The sequence below is a fragment of the Bos indicus genome, chromosome 24 (assembly GCF_029378745.1).
Source record: "Bos indicus isolate NIAB-ARS_2022 breed Sahiwal x Tharparkar chromosome 24, NIAB-ARS_B.indTharparkar_mat_pri_1.0, whole genome shotgun sequence".
NCBI classification, from domain to species: domain Eukaryota; kingdom Metazoa; phylum Chordata; class Mammalia; order Artiodactyla; family Bovidae; genus Bos; species Bos indicus.
Genome location: NC_091783.1, coordinates 3,508,079 through 3,531,994, shown reverse-complemented (window position 1 = coordinate 3,531,994; position 23,916 = coordinate 3,508,079). Strand labels below are relative to the sequence as shown.

The 23,916-nt window shown below is 44.6% G+C and overlaps 1 long non-coding RNA gene across 2 annotated transcripts; it reads right to left on the bottom strand.

The window, feature by feature from the left end:
- Positions 1-1,431: 1,431 nt before the first annotated feature.
- On the bottom strand, positions 1,432-5,000 carry LOC139179336 (uncharacterized). 2 transcript variants are annotated; one of them, XR_011563711.1, is made up of 4 exons: positions 4,800-5,000; positions 4,560-4,664; positions 2,514-2,583; positions 1,432-2,195 (listed from the first exon to the last, which is right to left on the bottom strand). It is a non-coding gene; the product is annotated as an uncharacterized lncRNA (long non-coding RNA). The 2 variants fall into 2 exon arrangements; XR_011563710.1 differs by lacking the exon at positions 4,800-5,000 and having other exon boundaries at positions 4,560-4,789.
- Between the last annotated feature and the right edge of the window lie 18,916 nt (positions 5,001-23,916).

Genomic DNA, 23,916 nt, shown 5'->3' with positions numbered 1-23,916 from the left:
TCATTATTTACAATGTACCATTCACATCCTCTAAAGAACCCATAAACTGGCTGCTGAATATGCATTTTGCTCTGTGGTGAACACAGATGTTTCCAGCTCATATCCATTTCATTTAATTCCTTCTCTCCTTTTTTTTATTTTTTATTTTTTCAGAGTTTATCTTGCTGTTTCTGTAGCAGCTGGGTTACTATTTGCCCGTCTTCGGTTCGGGAATCGCTCCTCATATTTATGATCCTTGGTTCCACTCACGTCACTCTGCTTAAGGGTCTGTCAGCATTTCTATGAAAAGCTGATGTTTCCGGGAGTTCAAAACTAGCCTGGTGAAGTTTTCTGTGGATTCAGTGTGGGGCATATGAGATCCTAGTTTGGGACGGAATCATTTTAACAAAGTGTGGAAATAAAATCTGTTAGGATGCTTTAGTGTTGTGAGTGTGCAAGCTGAAAAAGAGGGGTGAGATCATTGGCTTGGAAAGCTGGTGTGCATTTCTCCAGATTAAATACATATTGCTTTATTTGACTAAACTTGTTTTTGTTAGTTTTTATTTTCGTTCTTCTTCTTTTCCCTCTGCCATTCATCTTCAACCTTCCTAAAGTTTGGAGGAGAGAAAGAAAGTTGACAGTGATGACTGGGTGACCACTCTTAGAAGCAGGTTTTACATCACAAACTTGGAGAGAAAGGTCCACCCTGAATGGTCAGTATAATCTCTGCAGTAATATGCTGTGATGAACCCACATCCCACATCCCTTCTCTGCGGTCTCAGCCTCGCCGTCTTCAGTGTTGTAGACAGTCAGCACCTAGAGGCTAATTGAACTCTATCTATCATGTTGTATCAGATATTCAGTACTTAATTTTACCATACACTATATATATATATATATACATGTATATGTATGGTGTGAGGAGGAGAAGGGGGCGACAGAGGATGAGATGGTTGGATGGCATCATCAACTCAATGGACATGAATTTGAGCAACCTCTGGGAGATAATGAAGGCCAGGAAAGCCTGGTGTGCTACAGCCCGTGGGGTCCATGGGGTCGCAAAGAGTCCGACACGACTGAGCAACTAAACAACAAACATAGACATGCATAGATGGATATAAAAGCATTACTCTTCTATGTGTGTGTCAGTGTTTTTCCAACTGACTCAATTTCTTTCCGGCAAGGACTATACAACGACAGGCTGACAAATATTTCTGAAGCACTTGTTCCATGGCAGGTAGTCTGTTAGGCATGTTCATGAGTATTTTCTCATTTCATCCTCACAATGACATTATACGCTAAGTCAGATGCCAGCACTCTGCTAGCTGTGGCAAAGACCCCTTTCCACAGAGCTAGGAGCAGAAAGGATGTTCTGCAGATACTTTTAATTTTTATTTTGGTAATTATTTGCAAGAAATATGAGGCCAACCGATTTATTCTTCAACAAGAGAGGCATCTTGTGAAAACTCATTTCTGGCTTAAGGGACCCCTCTCACTTCTCTTAATACTCAGAACTAAAATGAAATAGCCATGCCAAAAGGAACCCAAATAATACGTGGGTAAGAATTGCAGAAAACCAACTCATCTTACTTTGGGTGAATTAATTAATGAAAGTATAGATTTCAGTGTTCACATAGTTTACATACCTTTTAACCATTTTCTGTTGTACCTTATTAGCATTTTCTAACCCAAATTCTACACTAAGGTGGTCAGTTTCGGCATGAGCAGAGGTCATCTTTCTATGAGTACGGTCACATTCCACGAATGCTGAGATTATTAACAAAGTATTAACGGAGGATTAGTGCAGAACGGTCATGCTACATACTTAATGAATAGAGAGAGTACACCATGCAGATTTAGATGTTGAAATTATTCTGGACTTACGATCATCTTAGCACTCATTTTCATAAGAAATTGAAATAGCTCTTTTAACTTGATTAAAAACGGTCAAGTTTACTTTTTTAAAACATCTAATTTATAACTTTCTGTGATATTCATTAACCTTGAAAAAGGCTTTCAGACTGAATTATATTTGTGGAAGGTCCTCAAACGTATGTTCCCGGGAGAATAAGGGCTTTCAGCATCTCTCTTCCGTTTGAACGATGGCCTCGAACTCTGTCTTTGTGTCTTGAATGGTGTTTAGAGCAGGAACAGCCTTTTGTCTACACCGCCTCCAATGTCCTCCTCACCTCAGGGAAATTTCTCATTTTCTGTTGCTGTTAAGCAAACATAAGAAACAAATGAAAAAAGGAAAAATCCACTCGTATGCCAAAAATAAAGTCATATTAACGAGGTGGCTTGAACCTCTAAATCCCAGGGCATTCATTGACTGAAAACTGAGACTTCATCCTTCACCCGCCAGGACGAACCTGGACATTTCCCAGGATGGAGCTCTCTCCTCTGAGGGTGATTCGCCTTCAGTAGGAAACCAGATAGGGCTGGTGCGCCTGAGCGGGGTGCTCTTCCTTTTCCTCCTGCCCCTCCCCCACCACTCCCCACTCTCCCCCCCCCCCCACTTTCTCCAGTCTCCTGACCTTCCCTCTCTCCTGCTCTTCTCTCCTCTGGACCCTCTTCTTCCTCTTCCCCCAGGTTGTCTCTTAGCATCTTTAGGTTCAATACGTCCAAAAGAGAAAATAGGTATTCAGTCGCCCTTAATTAAAATGTACGCAAGCATTAAATGACAGCGTTACTTTGTTGTTGTCGTTATTGTTTATTTTCTTTATTTGCTGGGTTTTTTTTTTCTCCTTTTAAACCCTCCAATACTTTGGCTTTTCAAATATTCAACTCTATAGGGTATTAATTAAATCTCAGAGTGAATGATAACAACATTTTTTTTAACACTTGTAATGATGCGAAAACTCAGACTCGATAGATGATAAATGACAGGTAGATTTCAGTCTACCATGTGAATGAGACAGAATTGCAAACTGTCTTCTGTAAGTTGTCTTTTGTCCAAGAAAGGTGTCATAGAGTTAACTAATATGATTTTTGCACCGTCAATGATCATAGTACCGAAAATGGAGTTTACTAGTTCCTTTATTTGTTCTATTGTTTGGTGAAACTGATTTCAATAATAGGGTTTTTTTAAAACCCTCTGTTCGTAGAAGAGTAATGAAGCATCATAACGGCTTCTAGTTAAAATGGTGCCTGCCTAGCGCCTGCCAACTCAGCACCTTCCATTGTGTTATGAAAGTTTGAACAAGGAAACAGAAAAGACAAAACCCCACAACATCAAAAACTCGTCAAGTCAGCGGAATATTATTCAGCCTTAAATAGGAAATTCTGACATATGCTAAAACATAGATGGATCTTGAGGGCATTATGCTGAGTGAAGTGAATCAGTCCCAAAGGGAAAAATATCGTATACTTCCCTTGTTATGAGAGAGTTAGAGTAGTCAAATTCATAGAGAAAGAATAAACAGGAAATCACAAACATCTATAAGAATCCAACAACGTGAAGCAACTGGGTCTAATTTTGATTTGTAGAACATTTCACCCCAAAACAGCAGAATATACATTCTTTTCAAGTGCCCACAGAACTTATACCAAGATGGACCATATCTTGGGCCATAAAAATCTACAACATGTTTAAAATGATTAAGATTATACACAGTGAGTTCAGCAGGGTTACAGAACAAAAGACCACATATTTCTGCACACATGTAACACACACTTGGCAAGCAGATTTAGAAATTCAGTTCCTTTTTATATTCTTATTAAGTTGCCTAATAAGAATAAAATATTTGGTTTTAAATCTAAAAAGAGACACCCACATACACAGACTTTGTGTGCCGAAAGCTGCGAAAACACTGATTAAAGGAGTCACAGAAGGTCTAAGTAAATTAAGAGACTTAAGGTGTTCATTCATGGATTGGAAGCCTTGACATAGTAAAGATGTCAGTTTTTTTTTTTTCCCAAAAGGATGTACAAATCATGAAATTCATGTCAAAATCCAGTTAAAATTTTCTGTAGGTAGAGATAATATTAGTCTAAAATTTATACGGAAAGGCAAACTAACTAACATAGCAAGAACAATCTGGGATAATAATAATACCTTTTGTGAAGGCATTTTACCCAAGTTTAATACTTCTACAACAACAATAATCTAGACTATGCAGTGTTGGTGGAAAGATACACATACATCAGTGGAAATCACAGACTGGGAAAATATATTTGCAAACCCCAAGTCTGAAACAGGATTTACAACTAGAATATATAAAGAACTCAAAATTCAATGAAGTCACACAATTACAGGATGTTTTTGTTTTTTGTTTTTTTTTTCCAGCAATGGGCAAAAGACATAAAGAGACAGCTAGCAAAGAGGATACACGTTTGGCAAATAACACATAAAAACGCCCGACATTACAAGCCATAAGAGACAGACAAATTAAGACCACGAGAAGAAACCACTGCATATTAGAACAATTAAAAAAATGAAAATGACAATAGGAAATGCTGGCAAGGCTGCAAAGAAATTGATCTCTTATACTCTATGAGTGGGTTTGTGGGAAGACAAAGTGATACAGCCACTCTGGAAAATAGTTTTGCAATTTCTGAAAAACAACTAAACATATACTTACTATATATCCCAGCGATTATACTCCTATCCCAAAGCAGCAAAAACTTGTCTTCATGAAAAGCTGACCATGGTTGTTCGTAGCAGTTTTATTGCCAAGAGCTCAAAGCTGGAAACAATCAAAATATCTTACAATAAGTGAATAGTTAAACTACAGTGCATCAATACCATGGAATATCACAGCAATGAAAAGAAACAAAGGACTGATATGTGCAATAATTTGCATGAATCGCAAAAACATTACCGTGAGTAAAACAAGCCAAACTCAAAAGGGTACACATGTGATTTATATTCCATTCTTGAAATGACTAAATTACATTGCAGAGGTGGAACACAGGTTAGTGGTGGTCAGGCTTGAGGCAAGGCGAGGGACTGGGTGGTTTAGCATGAAGGGGTAGCTGAATCCTCGTGGAGGGCAAGCAGTTCCAAGTGCGGCAGCGGTTATCCGAATCCACACACATGATAAATAACAAAGAGCTATACACGGCACATTGCACTAATGCCGATTTCCTGCTTTTAATAGTGTGTGATACTTACGTAAGATGTAATTGGTGGGAGAGACTGGGAAATGGCTGCACAATACCTCTGTATTATTTTTGTGACTTCCTGTGAATTTATAGTTATTTCAAAATTAAAAAGCTAAAAAACACACACACAACCAAAAGTCAACATTATACTTAATGGTAAAGCACTGGAAAAATTCCCTTTAAAATCAGGAATGAGATAATTTATTTTTTTTTTGTTACCAAAATTCTTCTAATTCAAGCTGGAAGTTCTAACCAATACAGAGGAAGAGAAAACCATTATTGGAAGAAGTCCAGGAATTTTTTTGAAATCCTTACAACTATTTGGCTTTAATACCAAATTAATCTTAAAAATCTTAAAAAAGCAAGATGATGTAATACTAAATAAATACAAAAATGCTTTACTACACACTGATAATAATAAGCTTGAAATAATTGACAAAACATTTTAATATATCAAAATCAAATAAGTCACATTTTAAGAAAAATTTTAGTGAAATAATTTAAGAATATGATTCTATTTAGTGACATAAAGATAATTTCAGAAATAAAATGCAGTGAAGTTTACACATTATCCATTTACATAACAATGAAAAAATATATTCCTAGATATCACATCTAACAATATAATAATTTTCTTCCCTGAAGTTCTAGTGTAATACTGATGGAATTTTCTTAGCAACTCAGCAAATGATTCTAAAGTAATCTGAAAAAATAAATACTGAAAATTATTTTTGACTGCTTTATTGAAGTATACTTTACATACCATAAAATTCTCTCATTTTAAGTGTACAATTCAATGATTTTTACTAAATTTACAGACCTGTGCAGCCATCACCATGATCTAGCTATGGAAATTTCCCATCATGGCAAGAAGAAAGGTCGTGCCCACGTTGAGTCACTTTCACCACAGGGGCCCCATGTAACCACAAATTTGCTTTCTGTTGCTGTAGCTTTCTTGATTCTGAACATTTCATACAAATGGAACTGTATTTATGTGGCCTTCTATGTCTGGCTTCTTTCACTTTGCATCATGTTTTCAAGGTCCAACCCCACTGTAGAATGTGTCAGCGCTTCATCCCTTTACATGGCTGAATAATTCTGGTCTCTGGATATACCATGTCTTGTTCATCCATTCAAGTTGGATGGCATTTGGGTTGTTTCCATCTCTTGGCTGTTATAAAGCATGCTTCTATAGTTGTGTGCCTTCCCGTCTCTGGGTCCACGTAGGCTCTCATTTCTCTTGGGTAGGGACCTAGGAATGAAATTGCTAGGTCATATCATAAATCTATGTTGAACGTTCTAAGAGATTGGCAAAGTTTTCCAAAAGGGCTACACCACTTTTGAAAGTGATTTTTAAATGTTAAAAAAAAAAAAGACTCATGAGAAATGACCCGTCAGACCTACTTTGCACGTGCATGTGTGCCAAGTCGCTCAGTCGTGTCCGACTTTCTGTGGCCCCATGGGCTGTAGCCCGCCAGGCTCTTCTGTCCATGGGATTCTCCAGGCAAGGATACTGGAGTGGATCACTGTCCCTCCTCCAGGGGATCGTCCTGACCCAGGGATCGAACCGATGTCTTCTGCAGCACCTGCATTGGAAGAAGATTCCTTTACCACTGAGCCATGGGGGCAGCCCCAATATATTGTATATATTCTGTTATATAAATATGTAGTATACATATTATAAATTATATTATGAAGCTAATATAACAATTAAAGGAGTTTGTTAATTGTACAACAACATGCAAGTAGATTTGTAGACTAGATTATATTGCCTGGAAAAAGACTCTGGGATACACCATATTTTATGATGAAGAAAACATTATAAACCACTGTGGAATTAATGAATTGCTCAACCTATTGTGCTGCTAAATTTGGAAAAATTTATGTGTTATTTGGGGGAAAAAAGTCAAGCTAGAATCTCACATTGCTCTTTACACTGAAATACATTTATAATGGATTAATGAAGTAAATATTGAAAAAAGACACTGAAACACAAGCTATTTTCACTGGTTATCTAAAAAATTGCCTTGAGAGGAAGCAGAATTTTCAAAGAATAAATGAAACAGAACAAAGAACAAATAAAACAGTGAGTTTCCTCTCTACACGAATTTATATCATTAAAAATATTTAAAATATCAACAAACGTCACATACAAAATTATGATGACTTAGAAACTAGAAAAAATGCAGTCTTGATGATCTCAAAATAGTTATTAGTATTAATAACACAAAGAAAATGTCCACATCTTGAAGAAAAAAATCTTAACATCTTGTTTTTTAAAAACAGCAACATATAATTTGCAAAATGAATTCAAATTGAACACAAATAATGAAAGTATTCAACCCCTTAGGTATTAAATTAAATTCAAAATAGCGCTTTTACCTATAATATAGGCTAATCTGTTTATAAATTTTGAAGAAAATACTTCTTGCTGGAGAGGGTGCAAGGACCTGAACATTTCAGTACAAGAGAGGAAGGGTACATTTCTAATATCAATACGTTGCCTTAAGAACGTTCATTCTTTTTAACTCAATGATTTCACACCTAGAAATGTGTCCTAAAGCTATTACAAGAAACATGCTCAAGGTTTTACATACAGGGATAGTTATTGTAGCCTGATTTATGAGAAGAAACTTGAAATCACCTGACTGTCCAAGAAGAGAAAAATGGGAAAATAAATTATGCTATACGCATTAAAAAATATTTTGAAGCTGTTAATAATCATGCTTTCAAAGAATACTTTGTGCCGTATTAAAATCATTACAACATAACATTAAATAATCACAGTATACATTACTACATGGGCTTCTCTGGTAGCTCAGTGGTAAAGAATCTGCCTGCAATGCACGGGTTTGATCCCGGGTGGGGAAGATCCCCTGGAGAAGGAAACGGCAACCCACTCTGGTATTCTCGCCTGGGAAATCCCATGGACAGAGGAGCCTGGCGGGCTACAGTTCATGGGGTCACAAAAGAGTCAGATACGACTTAGCAACTGAACAACAACAAAACATTACTGCATATAGTATGATCTCCGCTTTATAAAATAAAATTGTATTCCTCTTTACCTTTTTTGATCAACTATAACAAGCATAGAAATAAATCTTTTAGAATACAGCTGTGACTCTCTAGAGGAGAAGGAATTGTGGGTAATTTTTACCTTCTCTATATTTACCTCTGTTTTCCAAATTTTGCACGGTAAGCACATTACTTTTTACTAGGAAAAGAAGGTTCTGGGTGGAAAATAATCGTTTTGAAGTCTCTTTTAAGGCACATGTTCTTTTTTCCTGAACCTTCCTGGAAAATTACAAAAGAAAATGAGATCTCCTTAAACCCCGATGGATCAAGAAAGGCACAAAGCCTAAATATAATTAAGGGGCTGCGGACGCTAAATAAAAGTTTGACTCAGATAGAACGGAGCAGGAAGGCGGGAGTGGGGACCAGCTTCCTTGCCCGTGCGTGGTTACTCTGGGGGACCTTTGGATTTTCTGTGTGTTTGTTCATTTTTCAGTGCTGTGGCTGAGGCTCCCTGGCTATTCTTGCCACACTCGCTTTTGTTTTCCTCTCTGGTTTCACACCATTTAACGCCCCGGCGACACTTATCGCTAGCATGTGTGTGTCGGCTCTGTGCTTTTCTTCCTGCTGACTTTTGTGAGGCCCACATGCACCTTTTCTTGCTCTCTCCATGGCAGAAACGTGTGCAGAAAGCCCCCCAGCTCTGGTTCTGCAGGAGGGGAGCTGGCTGCCTCTGCAGAGCTTCATTAGCGCCAGGCCTGTGTTCCCCACGATGAGAGTGCCGACTGCACTGGTGGGAATGAGCCAGTCCCCGAGGCCACTCATATTTAATAGGTCCAAAGCACACCCTTTAACCAGGACCCTCCAGCTTGTAAATCCTGGGCATGCCAGCAACTCCCAAGCAAGCTGGACCCCAGCCCGCTCCTCCCCCTCCCACCCCTGGGGCCCCGGGCCGGAACCCGGATGCAGCCGTCCAGCCTTAATGAGACTGGCCCTGTCCCCGGAGGCTGCAGGCGGGCGTGGGGTCTGGGAATCAGCCCTGGGGGGGCCTCTGCTCTTGCAGGACACCCTTCTGGCAGCAGAGAGCAAAGCATGCGCCCGTGATCCAAATGGCTTTGCATTTGGGGGTGCTACATTTTAGCTCCAGGTGGGGCTCTATGAGGGCGTCTGCTGATGATCTGAGTTGGGGGCGGTCATTATCATGAGGCCGAGAAGGCAGGCAGGAGCTGAGTTTGCTGAGGAAGGCACTCAGACAGGACCTGTCTCTGATATTCTGCCCCAGGCCGGTCCCCACCTGCGAAGCTGATCCCTGACATGGTCACACCACTTGGTCTGCTTCTCCCAAGTCCCATTTTTTCCTTCTTCAAACCCGCCCCTATCCCTGCATAAGCTTTGATTCCCAGACGGAGAGGTTCTGACGGGAGGGCTCCCCTGTAGCTGCAGCCACAACAGAAATACATTTTGAAAAATCAGTTTTAATAAAGCCCCAGCCCTGACCCCAGAAACGTAAGTATTTATATTATTGACTTCTGTATGAGGTGATTTGTTGAGGGGGTGGGGGAAGAGTCTTTCTGCTCTTGTCTTGAGACCTGAGGAAAAAAATAACTAAAATTAGAGAAACTGGGGTTATAAACGCAGTGAGCAGAATAAAGCAAAATACCTCTGGGGTGTTCATCTGCCATGGTAGTCATTTCATATCTCATCTGTTATATGGATGTGATAGTTTTTTCCTTTTTGATAGTATCATTATGTAGACGCTACAGATTCAATTCCATTTACAAGTCAATGGTGTGAGATTTTATGACAATTCTTTTTTAGTGGGTTGATTCTGCACGATCCTTCTCAGTATGAGGGGGAAAAAAAATTTAAAAAGCAAATCTAAGCGATTGCCTTTCAGAACTCTCCATAGAAGGGTCTGAACTCACCGGACATTTTTTATTGCAGGTCTGGCTTCATGTGCATTGGGGATGCCTGGAAATCAGGTCTGGTTAGCCTCGCTTTCAAGGAGACAATAATTCATAAATTTAAGGACCTGGAGCTCGCAACGCACAAACAGCTCTCGTGCCATGTGGGGGAACTTCAGATCCAATTTTGAAATAGGAAGGAGAAGCGAACAATTTGAAAGGAAGAATACTTATTAGGTCCAGGCTGTGGCTCCATCCAGGGCAATGACAAGAGTCATGAAAAGGTACGTAATTAAATATCTCCAAGAGTCAGACCAAGATATGAGTCTGCAGAGTTAAAAGCAAGCAAGCAAGCGAACAAAAATGTTAGAACTGTGGGATTTCAATGACGAAAGAAATTGCATTATCAATGTAATAGGTTGTATTGTGTCCCCCACTAACAATCCATAGGTCGGAACCCTAACCCTGGGATCTCAGAAAGGGACTGCATTTGGAGATAGATCTCTAAAGAGATAATTAAGTAAAAAGGGGGCCATTCGTGTCAGCCCCAATGCTATAGGACTCGGGTCTTTGTGAGAGGAGGAAATTTGGACACAGCCAAGTACCTAGACAAGAGGATGGAGGAGACAAGGAGAAGATGCATGCGTGCATGCTAAGTCGCTTCTGTCGTGTCTGACTTTTTGCAACCCTATGGACCATAACCCACCAGGCTCCTCTGTCCATGGGGATTTTCCAGGCAAAAATACTGGAACGGGTGCCTGACCTCATCCAAGAGATCTTCCTGACCCAGGAATCAAACCTACGTCTCTTATGCCTCTAGCACTGGCAGGTGGGTTCTTTACCACTGAGTCACCTATGGCAGGGATGCAAACAATTCGTGATTCTGAGAGATGCAGTCCACAGCAAGAAAGGTCCGGGACTCAGAGAGGAAGGCAAAGATTCCACCTCAGGCTTCCCTGGTGATCCAGTGGTGAAAACTCTACCTTGCAATTCAGGAGACACTAGTTCAATCCCTGGTCCAGGAAGATCCCACATGCTGAGGAGCAACTAAACCCATGCATCCCAATGACTGAGCCTGTGCTCGAGAGCCCGGGAGCTGCAACTACTGGAGCCCACGCCCCTCAAGTCTGTGCCCCTTAAGTCTGCTCCACAACAAGAGAAGCCGCTTCGATGAGAAGTCCGCACTCCACAGCTAGGAATAGCCCCCTGCTCACCAAAACTAAAGAAAGCCCGAGAACAACAATGAAGACCCAGCACAGCCAAAACCAATAAATAATAAATAAATTAAAAAAAAAATCTGCCTCAGAGACAGGACAAGTGACAAGGAAAGGTGGCCACTGGGGGGTCTCCAGGAATGGGCAGGAGTTTGCTGGGAGCTTCAGGGAGAATTGAATTTCTCAGGGAGAAGGAGAGACAGGAACCAAGGCAGGAGGGCATGGAGATGGAACATGGGAGACGAAGAAGGAGGGAAGCCCAGGGCAGATGGAGCTTTTGGAACGAGCGACCTGGAGTTCCAGCAGAAGGGTAGGGATTCTCAGAGTTTAAAGTTCTAAGGATGGTGAAGCCCTGCTGCAGTTCCAGTTCTCTTTGTTGACAAGGTTGGCCCAAAATTTATTTTTATGACTTTTAGGGGTATTATCAATGGAAAGAAAACTAAATCAAATAAGTTCCATGGCGCCTTTTACACTCGTAGAAAACTTTAATAATTTCCACAAAACTGGAATTTAAAACAGATTGAAAAAAAAAAAACCACACAACAGGACTTAGAGTTTTAGGAGAACACTGACATTTTCCATAATAAAAGAGTTCCAATATTGTTACTTGTGCCAAAGAATATTTCTTTAATGAAGGAAGTGAGCACGTTATGGAGTGACTTGGTAAGATATTTCCATGACTAACAAATCATTGATTTCCAGCTCGGGGGTTGTGGTTTTCCAAGCTGTTTCTGGACATTCAGCTTTTTAATTTACCTTCCCCGGGCCTTTTATCTTTTGGTTGTGGGAATTTGACTCATGTGCTGCCCAGATCTTTTTTACGGAGGCATTTGGGAGGGGTAGAAACGCACCCCAACAAACTGTCCTTAAACGGTTGTATGTTTCGGCTTGGAATATGATCCTTAAAAAAAATCATCATTAATTCTATGTGTGTTGTTGTGTTTTTGATTCTTAGTTGACATTTTATGCTTGAGACATTTTCTCCCTTCGTGCATGTTTCACACTTAATAGAGCCCCTTCCTCTCACACCCCAGGTGGACGCACCTCTGTGCGTGCAGGTGTGGGGTGCGGCCCCGGAGGGTGTGCCCACACTGTGCTGAGAGCAGAGAGGCCGCTGCTCCGACCTGGCGGCTGCTCCGTCCTCCAGGGCCGGGGAGGAGGAGGCCGGGCAGGATTTGTCTAGTGCATCAGTTCCCAAACCCCACTTCCCGCCTGCCCCTCACCCGCCTTGCCTCTCTCTGCTCGCGATCTCCCCGGATTGTTATTATTCTTGTAGATGTTCCTTGAATGAAGGGCTGAGGCTGCCTTACAGGCATCTGTTTCTCCCTCTGGCTCCAATGTAATAAGACCTTCTCTGGTTGTAAGTCACACTCGTTGTCTCTGTTGCTGACCCCACACTACATGTGTGCATGCATGCTAAGTCGCTTCAGTCATGTCCAGCTCTCCATGATGCTATGGAGTGTAGCCCGCCAGGCTCCTCTGTTCACGGGGATTCTCCAGGCAAGGATACTGGAGTGGGTTGCTATGCCCTCCTCCAGGGGATCTTCCCCACCCAGGGCTCGAACCTGCATCTCTTATGTCTCCTGCATCAGCAGGAGGGTTCTTTACCACTAGTGCTGCCTGGGAAGCCCTACATGCAGATCGCCACAAACATGTAGACCCCCCAAATGCCTGTCCATCTGGAACCTCAGCCTGTGACCTGATGTGGAACTAGAGTCTTAGTTCTTAGATATATTAATAATTCGTTAAAATGAGGGCATACTGGATTAGCATGGGGCCTCACCCAGTGACTGGAGTTCCTGTAAGAACAGGAGAAATCATGAACACACAGTGGCAAGGGGCTGTGTGAAGATGCAGGCTGAGTTTGGAGCCATGCAGCCACAACCCAAGCTCCTCAGACCTCAAGGAGCTGGGGCAGGTGAGGAAGGAGTCTCCCTGGAGCCTCCAGATGGAGCGTGGCCCTGGGGATGCCCCATTACAGACTCCCGCCTCAGGGTACGTCTCCATCCTTTACGCCATCACCGTGCCGGGACCAGTCCCAGTAGCCATGGGTGCTCGGAAGCGGGTACTGAGTGATTTCCTTGACTTCCAGCAGCAACTGTGAGCTCCTGGGCCTGACTCTTGGGCAGCACTAACTGGGGAGGCTCGTAGGCCCCAAGCCCTGACCCCACGTGAGGGATGTGTGCAGGGCCCCCACCTCCATGGGGACCAGGCCCACTCTCTCCAACAGGCTGCTAACTGCCATTGATCCGAGAGCTGGTTCTCCAATGTCGGGGGTGTCCAGCTGGAGAGAAGCTGGCATCAGCTGGGTAGGAAGGACCCCTCACCTTCTCGCCTGCACAGTGGGGGATGGCGCCGATGTCACACACCCACCCCGCGTCTCCTCCCCACTCAGACACGGACAGTCAGCTGTGGGCTCTCTGTGTCCAGTCTCCTTCATGGAGACGGGACGATGCCGGGGCTCAGGGAAGGGAGGTGGTGCACCTCGTTGCCTCCTCTGCCCCCTTTTTATCTCATGCCCCAGCAGCTCTGGGCTGGCCGTCGCTTCCTCCAAAACACCTGGCTTCTGCCTCGTGGTTGACAAGTCGGAGCCCAAGCCTCTCTCTCCTTCCCGTGAGGACCTGCGTAGGCACAGAAAGCCTCCAGGGCCGGCCACCCTCATGAGTCTTGATGCCACTCCCAGGAGAGCCAGCAGTTACTCCCGTCTGTGAGCCTCGGTGATGACGCCTCTCACAGGCATGGTAGTAGTGTCTGTCTTCCAGGTGGCTTTTCCAGTTAATCACTGTTATTTTAACATTTTATTTTATTGTGTGACCCTATGGACTGTAGCCTTCCAGGCTCCTCTGTTCATGGAATTTTCCAGGAAAGGGTACTAGAGAGGGTTGCCGTGCCCTCCTCCAGGGGATCTTTCTAATCGAGGGATCGAACCCACGTTTCACATCTCCTGCATGGGCCCATAGGCGCTTTACCACTAGCACTGCCTGGGAAGCACCACATACTCCACACAAGACTAAAGGTTGGATGTTTCTTTCATTAAATCAGTCTAGTCTAGATAATGAGCCTCTGTTCTTTACATTCAACTTTAACTCTCAAACAGTATATCACACTATCCATATATTTATTTTGGAAACATATAATCACGGAAGAGGTTTGCAAATTTAATTCCATTGGACTAGCCTCCCAACTGTGAGTGGGAACCACACAGACCCCCTCACTGTCAGACGTGGTTTTAACAGTCATGGCAGGTCTTTGACTGAGCGGTGCGGTCCTGCCGTGACTGATGTCTGCGAGCTCAAGATGATACATCAGAAGGGGATGGAAAATATGTTTTCAAGTAGCACATTTATCATCCACAGGTAGGCACTGGTGTGGATCTGGTCCACGGCTTTGATGTGAAGCCATTTCAACTTTGTTATTAAAGTGATGAAGTTTCGATCTCCTGTTGTGTATATAACCATCAGGACACATAACTTCTTTGTAATCTTTTGGTTTCCAACACTATTGGAATCATGAACAGGCCCACAGCATTTTCAGACGCTTTGTGCCTTCACATGGAGAGCGTTTCTACGTGGACAAGCAGTCAAAGAGTGGGAAGACAGAAGAGGTGTGGATGTGGGCGCTGGTGTCTGAGGCCTGCTCTGAACACTTGGGAAAGCTACTCAGCCCCTTACTCTTATGTATACATCTCTGAATATGGACTGACCACCTGAGGAGGACAAAAGCAGACCAAACTAGATCATACACATCAGTGAGATTAAAAATACTTTTAAGACTATATTTTTTAAAGCAGTTTTAGAGAAAAGTTGAGGGGAATTATAGAGATTTCCCATCTATCTCCTCCACCATATATGCAGAACCTCTCCTATAATTAACGTTGATTTGTTAGACATGAAGAATCGGTATTGACACATCATAACCCCCCAAGTTTTGGACTGATGTTGAAACTGAAGCTCCAATACTTTGGCCACCTGATGAGAAGAACTGACTCATTGGAAAAGACCCTGATGCTGGGAAAGATTGAAGGTGGGAGGAGAAGGGGATGACAGAGGATGAGATGGTTGGATGGCATCACTGACTCAATGGACATGAGTTTGAGTAAACTCTGGGAGTTGGTGATGGACAGGGAGGCCTGGCGTGCTGCAGTCCATGTGGTCGCAAAGAGTTGGACACAACTGAGTGACTGAACTGAACTGAACCCCCCGAAGCCCACAGTTTGTATCACGATTCACTCTGGATGCTGCACATTGTATGCATTTGGACCAAAGTCCAAATGTGTTCAGCATCATCATTTCATATGGGGTATTCTCACTCTCAGTAAGTTTTTCCAAGTTAAAAATTTGATTCTAAATGAAATGGTTTCTGTGTGTGTGCATGTTAAGTCACTTCCAACTCTTTGTGATTCCATGGATTGTAGCCCACCAGGCTCTTTTGTCCATGGGATTCTCCAGGCAAGAACACTGAAGCAGGTAATGAGATGGTTGGATCTTATATATTTTTTTAAATTTAATTTATTTATTTTAATTGGAGACTAATTACTCTACAACATTGTGGTGGTTTTTGCCATACACTGACATGAATCAGCCATGGGTGGACATATGTCCCCCATCCTGAACCCCCCTCCCACCTCCCTCTCCACCCCATTCCTCAGGGTCATCCCAGTGCACCAGCCCTGAGCACCCTATCTCATGCATCAAACCTGGACTGGCGATCTATTTCACATATGATAATATACATGTTTCAATGCTATTCTCTCAAATCATCCCACCCTCACCTTCTCCCACAGAGTCCAAAAGTCTGTTCTTTATATCTGTGACTCTTTTGCTGTCTCACATATAGAGTCATTGTTACCATCTTTCTAAATTCCATATATATATGTTAATATACTGTACTGGTGTTTTTCTTTCTGACTTACTTCACTCTGTATAATAGATTCCAGTTTCATCCACCTCATTAAAACTGATTCAAATGTGTTCTTTTTAATATTTGAGTAATATTCCATTGTGTATATGTACCACAACTTTCTTCCATCTGCCGATGGACATTTAGGTTGCTTCTATGTCCTAGCTATCATAAGAAGATTATATTTTAAATCTGACACATTTGGTCAGATAACTACTCTATTTTTAAAAAGTGGCTTGAACTAATTTTGGGTTTAACTAATTTGATCCAGTTGGTAGATTGAGATAGGTCATGTGGCAGGCCATGTGCCTGGTATGCGTTGAGCAAAGAGAGCCCAGTCTAATCTTGGCGGTCTGCAACCATCGTCCTGCACCCACAGCCCAGTGAGCTGTGGGCCAAGGCACCACTGACCCTCCTGGATTTCTCCTGAACCACAGCTGAGGGGTCTGCACTCCCTGTCCCCACAGACACCCTCATGGGGCAGGGAGGTAGCAGAGGGCCAACCCGGACAAGGCGCATCTTCCTGGAGATTCGATCTCACTTGAAGATCTTTGAGAAAAAAGCCCACAAACATGATATTCTTTACACCATTTGTTGGTGTTCAGTTGCTAAGTCATGTCTGACTCTTGGCAACCCCATGGACTGCAGCACGCCAGGCTTCCCTGTCCTTCACTATCTCCCAGAGTTTGCTCAAACTCATGTCCATTGAGTCGCTGATGCCATCCAACCATCTCATCCTGTCATCCTCTTCTCCTCCTGCCTTCAATCTTTCCCAGCATCAGGGTCTTTTTAAATGAGTCAGCTCTTCTCATCAGGTGGCCAAAATATTGAAACATAAGCTCCAGAAACAGTCCTTCCAATGAATACTCAGGGTTGATTTCCTTTAGGATTGACTGGTTTGATCTCCTTGCAGTCCAAGGGACTCTATAAGAGTCTTCTCCAACACCACAGTTCAAAAGCATCAATTCTTCCCTGCTCAGATTTCTTTATGATCCAAAGCTCACATCTGTACATCACTACTGAAAAAACCATAGCCTTGACTATATGCATTACATAAGTATGAGCATATAAAAAATTTATGAATTACTAGAATAAACATCAAAGAAATCTCACAGCTGTGGAGTGCCATCCAGACTGCAGCGCCCTCCTGTAATAGTCTCAGTGCGTGGAGTGCAAGCCCAAGCCTGGTTCACTGGCCCCTCTGCTCTGGGTCGAGATCATCCCTCGTGTTTCCACCAGTCATAAGATGGACATGTCCCCAGCTTCAGTGCTGAAGCTTAATAACGTCCAGGACTTAGGACAGCAGGCTGTCCCCTTGGGAGGAGGCACAGGGAGGTCCGGAGCCCAGCGAGTGTCTCTGTACAGGTGACGGAGGGCAGCTTGGATACAATCCTAGGATTCAGCTTCCTCCCACCTCTGGTGCTCCCGGGGGAAAGTCCTGTCCTCTGGGGCTCTCTGGCGCCCCACTCCTCCTGTATAGGCCACAGCCCCGCCTCTGCCATTTCATGGTCTCATAGACTTGACGCTGGCGGGATCTGTAAGTCAGCGGACATACTCAGAGCAGAGCTGACGGTGCGGTTTCCTCCGTGCCCTCAGCTTGGGATGGGGCAGCTCAGGGTGGTCAGGGACCCCCTCTCTTGTCCTCTGGGCTTCCTTCGGGGTACAGGCTATCTTCATCAAGAGCTTCCTCTGCCTTGTTTCCATCATAATTTTCCCCCTTGGCTTCATTTTCCTTAGCGTTTTCTTGTCTGCTTGGTAACCAATGAAGACCTTATTTCCTGAATCATTTCTAACTTTCCACCCTTATGAAGTGTCTGCAGTAACACGAAAACCCATATTTATTTGCTTGGGATGGTGAAACTGGTAAATTATATAGATTCACAAAAAGAGAAAACTTAATAAAAGAGGCTGTATTTACTCTCCTGAAAGCCTAAAGACCTTCATTTACTCTTAGCTTGGAAGTACACCCTTGCTTGCTTTAGTCCTGGATCCTTTCAGATCTAGGCCAGTTTTAACCTTTACAGACCACAGAGCAGGATGGATGACCATTCCGTGGACACATATTTCACCCATGTGCAGAATTTCCTCTTTTCTTTCTTGTTTTTTATTTTTTTTTCCCCTTGGTCACACTGCGTGGCTAGTGGGATCTTAGTTCCCTGACCAGGGATTGAACCCAGGCCCTCAGAAGTGTGACCACAGAGTTCTAACTGCTGGACCGCCAGGGAATTCCTGGAAACTGGACATTTTAGATAAGAGATTGTAGCAGTTTGGGGTACTGTTCCTGCTTCTAGGGCTTGTTATTGTTATTTGCTTATTTGTTTAGTTATTAGTTATATTACTTTAGTGACACACATTTCTCTCTTTCAGTGTTTAACTTCTTTTTAAGGAATATTTATTTGTTGACTACATCAGGTCTCTTGTTATCACACAGAGGATTCAGTTGCTGTGGTGCGTGGGCTTAGTTGTTCTGTGGCATGTGGAATTTCCCAGACCAGGGATTGAACCCACATTCCCTACTTTGCAAGGTAGATTCTCAACCACTGGACCACCAGGGAAGTCCCGAATGCAGAATTTCTAACACACAGGAGATATATTGATGTGTATTTTTAAAACACAATTATAGGCTGTCCCTCAGAGACTAGCATCTTATGTCTTTGGGGTTGACATGTGTTAGAATGATACACATTTTAAAAAGGGATGGATATAGTTGGGAATTCTACTTTTCCATGCTAAGGTTGTCTTGAATTCAGGATTATATGGAAGTTATAATAGCACAAAGAAATCTTACTGACCCTTTGCTCCTTATTTCTAAAATTGAGATGATGCTAATTTTGATCAGGCCTTTGAGAATTTTAGGATACAATTCACAGTCCAGGGACACCTGCCACTTTGATAGAAAAACAGTGTTGATTCTTTGGACGTGCTGAAAATAACAGCCTTTTCTTTTGTCAGTTAGCAGAGATGGCAGACAGAGAAAGGAAATGACAAGATCCAAGAGAAGGGAACACTTTGGAACTGGCCTCATGGAAAGATCCAGGTAAAAGGCAAATGCTCTGGGTTGCCGTCCCTACAGAATTCCTTGAGTTACTCACGCCAGGGCTCGCTTCAGTGCAGTCAGAGGACGCGAGAGTAAGAACAATCCCCTTTTAAAAACTCCAAAGCATAAAATCCAGCTTAGGTTGCTGTAGCTCTTCAGGATTGAGGGATGGTGTTTCTGTGGGTTGTGGGGAGAAGAAGGGGCAGAAATGCATTTTGTACACATTCCATGAATGCCGCAAACCTCCATGATGCAGCATATGGAACTGTGAATTCTGCCAGAAGCCCCGGAATCCCGGAGCCCTCCCGGGCCCCCCGTGGGGGCGGGGTCAGCCCTACATCTCTGCACTCGGGGATCCCACACTGCACCATCTTGGCCTGTGTGTGGCATGTGGACAGCCCGACAGGGAGAGCAAGGAGGAAAAAAAAAAAAAAAAGAGGATCTGGCTGGCGGTCAGAGCAGCAGGAGCAGTTACAGATGCTGCTATTTACACTATTTTCACATTCGGAAGAACAAAGAGCAGGAGGCTGCCAACAACTCTGAGGAACTCAGCGTTTGCCCTGCTCACTCGCTCAGCCAATCCGCGGACTGGAGCAGACAGGGTACCACTTCACGGACACAGAGCATCTCTGTTCTGATGAGGGCTCCGCCAGCAGCCTGTGCGTCGAAGCTGGAGGAGGAAGGACGGCAGGACCCTCACTTGTCACTGCTCCCAAACCTCCGCTGGGGACCAGCGCTGAGAGCCCCGCCTCCGGCTCAGCCTGGACGCACCAGACGCAGACAGATTGAGGGCTTCCGCCCTCATCCCGCATTTGAATTGCAGATGCGCAGAGGGGACTCTCCCGTGGTCTTGTGCGACGCACCCCTTGTCAGGGCTGCATATTGTTCCTTGTGAAACTCAAGGAGCTGGATGAAGGCAAAAGTTATTTATTTGGGGACCAGATCACCACAAATTAATTCCTGGACGGAGTCCAAGAGAACCTGTGCAGGAGACTAGGTGGAGGGACGGGGTACCTATCACTCATCCTTAGCCGTGTGACTCCGAGGACGCCCGCTGTATTTAGCCGAACACAGCGCATCCTAGGAGACTGGTATATTACCTCCACGCCCAGAAACTGCCTGGCCTGGTTGTGAAGTGTTCACCAAAGTGGAACCATCTCAGCTAGACTGAGGAGATGAATAGCCCTCTGGGGATTTTATTGGGTACTACCCACCAGTCATATCACCAGGCAGAATCCGTTTGTTTTCTGTTAGGAGATCTGTTGAAAGCATTACAATGAAAGTTATTTAAGTCACATAGTCTTTAATCTTCTTGCAAAATATTGTGCCCATGCCAGCTATGAATCATATCGTATTGTTATGCCTTTTTATAGTCTGATAATCTGTATTGTGTGTTTATAACCCCTGTATGCTGTATTTTATGGGGAGAAAAAGTCCCTACAACCAGCAATCCACAATCCATGAATTTACCACCTTAACTTCTTGGGTTGATGTTGAGTCATGGAAGCAAGATTCAAATGCATCAAGTGAAGAGTTATTTGTGCATCATGACGCCCTGACTCAGGGCAAAGGTAACACCTTCTCTCACTGCTTCTTTTCTCTGACACAATAGTTACTCAAAGGGAAGCTTCTCCCAATGCTAAGCTCTTGGAAGAGAGGGCTGGATGAACTAGACATCAACCAGAGTGACTGCAGACCTAAGGAGCATTGTTCTTGACCTTCAGAGATGGGTGGGTCTGACTTTGGGACTGTGCCCTAGAGCTCACCTGGGCGTCCCTTCTTTCAGACCCAGAACATCCATCTCTCCCCACGTCTTGGTGGCGAGCCTCCCAGGCTGGTCCACAAGCACTCATGCATTTTTGATAGCGGGCATGCTTCAGTCTCCAATTGGGACAATGTTTCTGGACAAAATGACTGACAAGAACCTCTTTTTTCCTCTCCTCTCACTGTGGCTCAGCAGCGGGAACCAAGATCACACTCCTCCCCATCCTGCAAGCCTAACAGTGATGGTGGGGCCCAGTGAACCACAGTACGCTCTAAGGATGGGTCTGGAGATGACACGTGAGGGGCGTGGGGACTGGGTGTCCTGCTTCTACAAACTCAGGCATGATTCCAGTGGTGCTCCTCCGGCCTGGGGGCATTAGGTGTCTTCCGGGAATTTGACCCTCCTTTCTGCTGTCCACTGGGGGTTGAGGGAGTCTGGTGTGCCCACACCCAGTGTCTGGGGTCCTCCTTGTGGTGACGTGACACACACTTGTGCCGCCCCTGCTCCCAGGAGGCCTTACAAAGCATCCAGTTGCAGGCCGAGGGTTGGCTGCCGATGCAGGAGGTCTTGGACGGTTCTCCAAACAAACCGCAGCCTGGCTAGAGTTTGACCCACTACCTGCTTCCTACGTGTGTTTTCCCAGGGCTTGGATTTTCCCTTATTGATGCCTTGATGCTGTAACACTGCTTTCCACACCGCCCACTAGCTCTCAGGGGCCTGAGGGTCCCCGTCTGATGTGTTGAGTCCAGCTCGGATTTATCAGTGTCTCCTGGGCTCAGCCACTCACTGCTCCCAGTGTGATCACAGGTCATCCACCCTCTCTCTGCAGCAAGGTCCCAGCATAAAGCTGCCAAACGCACCCCCGCCACTCCCCGGTCCCCACTTCAGGCCTGGGACTCTGCCCACCTGCTGTTTATCCGTCAGTGGTCTGGTGGTCTGATCAGTCTCCTTGCCCCTAGTCCCTGCACGCAAACCTTGAAGGGAAATATGCATTATGTAAGCTGCTGATTCCACGTGTTGAGGCTGCACCGACACTAACGAGGGGACACACTCGGGTAGGGTCATGCTCACACGGGGACACGCTCACACGGGGACACGCTCACACAGGGACATGCAAGGGGATGCTCTCACAAGGGGGTACTCACACGGGGACATGCTCACACGGGGACACGCTTGCAAGGGGACGCTCTCACACAGGGACACGCTCGCAAGGGGATGCTCTCACAAGGGGACACTCACATGGGGACATGCTCACAAGGAGACACGCTTACATGGGACACACTTGCAAGGGGACATGCTCGATAGGGGACACGCACACAAGGGGACACGCTCACACAGGGACACACTCACAAGGGGATGCTCACACGGGGACACACTCACAAGGGGACGCACTCTCAAGGGGACACGCTCACACAGGGACACTCTCGCAAGGGGACCTGCTCAATAGGGGACACGCTCACATGGGGAAATGCTCACACAGGGACGCACTCGCAAGGGGACACTTTCACAAGGGGACACTCACATGGGGACACACTCACAAGGAGACATGCTCACAAGGGGACACACTCACCGTCTCACCCACTGTTGGCTGAGCCGTCACTACTGCAGGCCGTCTGCTGAGCACAGAGTTGTTAACAGGAATAATCTGTCATATAAAGTGGTGTGCTAATAAAAGTGTAAAATGCACCTGATTCTGGGGGAATTTGGTGCTTCACAAAGGAGGAGCTTCCCTGCAAGAAACAGTCCTCAAAGTCCAGGGCCTGTAAAGTAGGGATGATGACTGTACCCCATAAGGACTCTAAATGAGCAGAAGGAGGAGTGGTAAGAAAATGAGTGTGTGAGTGTCAGGGTGCATGTGAGTGTGTGTGAGTGTTGGGGTGCATGTAGTGTCAGGGTGCATGTGAGTGTCAAGTGTGTGTGTGTATGTGAGTGTCAGGGTGTGTGTGAGTGTAGGGGTGCATGTAAGTCCTCAAAGTCCAGGGCCTGTAAAGTAGGGATGATGACTGTACCCCATAAGGACTCTAAATGAGCAGAAGGAGGAGTGGTAAGAAAATGAGTGTGTGAGTGTCAGGGTGCATGTGAGTGTGTGTGAGTGTTGGGGTGCATGTAGTGTCAGGGTGCATGTGAGTGTCAAGTGTGTGTGTGTATGTGAGTGTCAGGGTGTGTGTGAGTGTAGGGGTGCATGTAAGTGTGTGTATGAATGTTGGGTGCATGTGAGTGTGTGTGTAGGAGTGTTGGGGTGCATGTGAGTGTGTGTGTCGGGGTGCATGTGAGTGTGTGTTTAGAAGGATGGGCTTGAGGAAGCAGCAGCCCCTGGCTGGGCACCATGGGAGCACTCGGGTTGGCAGCTGAGCCCACGCCTGTGAACAGAGGAGTCAGGTGGGCATCCCCTCCCCTGCCAGGCAGGGAGCGGGTCGAGCAAGTCTGCAGGCTCTCTGGGCACTGAGTGCCCAACGCCGGGCACCTGCCTTCCAGGCCCTGCCATGTTTCTCTCCCCTCTGGCCAGTTCCAGGTCAGAGGCAGCGGGCACAGACAAGCCGCCCGACTACAAGAAGGGTCCCTGCTGCTTTAACAGGTAGGTTTGGGTTAAAGTACACATCCTTCCCTTGCTCAACCCCTAACTGCCCCTTGGACTTCTGCTTGTCCTAAATGAGTACATGCCCTTTAGTTGGGTTATTATTTTTTGAACAATTTGTTCAATTTGTTCAATTTTTTGAATCAATTTGTTTTAATAAGAATGATCAACTAATCACCATGAAGCTTTCAAATACTAGAGTGTAGAATTTAAATAAGATTGAAACCATCCCAAGTCTAGCTACTCTTAACACTGGACACCTCTGTCCCTCTCTGCATCTATAAATAGATGTTTATTCAATGAACAAATAGCTTTTGATCACCTCTTAGGTGCCAGGGACCACGAAAGACCCCTGCAATCATGGCATCTTCTACGTAGAACCATCTTTTACGGGACACATGCTTAGATCATTGCTAAAACCTGGGTTT